The 2,500-nt window shown below is 78.2% G+C and overlaps 1 non-coding gene across 1 annotated transcript; it reads left to right on the forward strand.

The window, feature by feature from the left end:
* Positions 1-1,830: 1,830 nt before the first annotated feature.
* Positions 1,831-1,983, forward strand: LOC141955459 (5.8S ribosomal RNA). The gene has a single exon (XR_012632568.1). It is a non-coding gene; the product is annotated as a 5.8S ribosomal RNA (ribosomal RNA).
* The last annotated feature ends 517 nt before the right edge of the window (positions 1,984-2,500 follow it).

Raw genomic sequence — 2,500 nt, forward strand, 5'->3', positions numbered from 1 at the left:
GAGGCCTCTGGGCGTTCCGGGCTCGGGTGCGTGGCGCCGGCCCTCGGGCCGGCGGGCGAGTTCCCGCGCCGGGCCGTGTCCCGCGCGCCAGCGGGCGGCCCGAGCCACGGCTCTCCTCCCGGGCGCAGCGCCGGGATACTGAGGGAAACCTCGGGCCCCGGGCCAGGAGGACGTGGTGGTGGTGGCGGATGTCGGGCGCGCCCCCGCGGGCGGACGCTCCCCCGATGGCGGCAGCGGGGGAGGCACCCCCGCGGGGCCCTTGAGGATGTTTCCCTCACCCCAGGGCCAGGTACCTAGCGTCCGCGCCTCCGCGGCCCTCCCTCGGCTGAGCCCGGGGGTCGAAGGCCGCGGAGCCGGGTGGAGGTTTAAAGACTCGGGCGGCTCGGTGCGACCCGCAGGGGCGGGCCCCGGCCGTGTGCGGCGGTTGAGCCTCCAGGGGCGGGAGTCGCTCTCGTGCAGGCCCTGGCCATGGCGGCCGCCGCCCACGCCGTGGGCTTTTTGTCCCCTCGGGCGGCCGCGCCGGGGAGGGGTGTCCCCCCTGCCCCCCCTTCTCCGCGGTCCGGTCTCGGCGGCGAGACCGGCGGCGTTCGGTCGGCCGCAGCCGGCCTGCCTCGCCCTCGAAACGCGAAGGGGAACCTCCCCCCCCCCCGGCGGGGAGCGCGGGCTCTCTCGCCGTCGGGGGCGATGGCGATTCCCCCACGGTCGGGGGTCTCGCCGGGCGGGGCGGCCTGCTCGGGCCGCCGCGTCTCCGTGGACGCGCAGCGGCGCGCTTGCGGCTTCGTGCTCCTTGCTTGCCACCCCCACCCCTTCCCGCCCCGGCTGAGGGGAGGGGCGGCGCAGCCCCCGGGCCCGAGCGGCGGCGGCGGCGCCGCCGCTCGGCGTGCCGGCCGGCGGTCGCTCGGTGGCCGGCCGCGTGGCCTGTCCCGTCCCGGGTCCTGCCCGTCGCTTCGCAGTCGCCTTTCCCGGTCTCGGTCAGGCGAGGCGGGTGGGCGGCCGAGGGGCGTTCCCCGTCCCGTTCTCCGCGCGGAAGCGGGGAGAGGGGGCGTCGCCTCCGGCTCAGCGGCGTCCGCCTTCTGCCTGGCGCGTGCCTGCGGAAGGGGCCGAGACGAGAAGCGGCGGCGGCGGCTCCGGGAGGGCAGCCGCGGCGGTGCGGTGGCCGGGCGGCGGTCGGGCGGAGCGCCGGGCGGCGGCGTCGCGTCGCCGTCTCGGGTTCCGGCGGTTGGCCGTCCGTCCCTGTCTCCGGTGTGGTGCGGCGGCGGCGCCGCGCGGGCGTTCCCGGCGTCGGGGCGAGAGCCGGGGTTTCGGGGCCACGGGGGCAAGGAGCCGGCTGTCGCAGCGCGCGGGCGCTGGGCGGCGCGGAGGCGCGCGCGGCGCGAGCGGGGCGCCCCCGCTGGTCGCCCGCGCGGCGGTCAGCGTCTGTGGTTTCCCCCCTCCGCGCGAGCGAGAGGCGGGTGCAGGTCCGGGCGCGCGGTCGGACGCGCCGCCGGCCCTCCGTGCGGAGGCCGGGCCGAGCCCGGGCGCCTGGGCCGCCTCCGAAGCGAGCAAGGTGCTTGTTGTTTCCCCAGGTCGGTCGGGAGCGCGGGCTCCCCGGGCCCTTGCCGTTCGGAGCTTGTTTCACCCTTCCCTTCCTTCCCTCCGTTGTGATGTCGGTACGGTCATCTGAGGCGAGGCGCGACCGTCGCCCGCCGGTCGTCGCGCGCCCCCTCCGCGCGTGCGGAGGGGGGCGGTCGGTCGGTCGGTGGGGCGGCGGTCCGTCGTCCGAGAAGGGGGCCGCTTCTGCGGAGCGGTCCCGGCCCCTCCGCGCGCGCGGGGCGGTGCCGAAAGGCAGACAACTCTTAGCGGTGGATCACTCGGCTCGTGCGTCGATGAAGAACGCAGCTAGCTGCGAGAATTAATGTGAATTGCAGGACACATTGATCATCGACACTTCGAACGCACTTGCGGCCCCGGGTTCCTCCCGGGGCTACGCCTGTCTGAGCGTCGCTTGACGATCAATCGCCGGCCGGTGCGCCGTCCCTCCCCGCCTCGCCTCGGCGGGCGGGCGGGCGGCGTCCGCGGCGGCGCGGCTGGGGTGCCTCGCAGGCCCGTCGGTGTCGGCCGAGGGCCTTCGTCCCCCTAAGTGGAGACTCGGGGAGCGCTCCGAAGCTCCCCGCTCCCGGAACGCCCGCTTGGCGGAGCCTCGTCCCGCCGGGGCCGGGCGGCCCGTTGGTTCGGTCCGGCCGGGTCGGGCGCGGCGGTGGGGAAGGGCCGAGGTGTCGGGGGGGGAGAGGCGCGGGCCTCTTCCCCGGCCTCCTCCCGCGCGGGCGGCTGTCTGCGGGTGGGTACCGCGGCGGTACCGTGCCGTGCTGCCGCTCGCGTGCGGGGCGTGCGCCGTGGGAACGGGGGTCCTCCCCGTCGCCACTGGCCCCCCGCCTTCTTCTCCCTTCCCCGTCGTAGCCGCCGCGCTCCGGGCGGCGGAGGCCGGGGGTGGGCTCGGTGGGGGGGGTGCGGCGGCGGCGGC

This window comes from Athene noctua, unplaced genomic scaffold (assembly GCF_965140245.1).
Source record: "Athene noctua unplaced genomic scaffold, bAthNoc1.hap1.1 HAP1_HAP1_scaffold_260, whole genome shotgun sequence".
Taxonomy (NCBI): domain Eukaryota; kingdom Metazoa; phylum Chordata; class Aves; order Strigiformes; family Strigidae; genus Athene; species Athene noctua.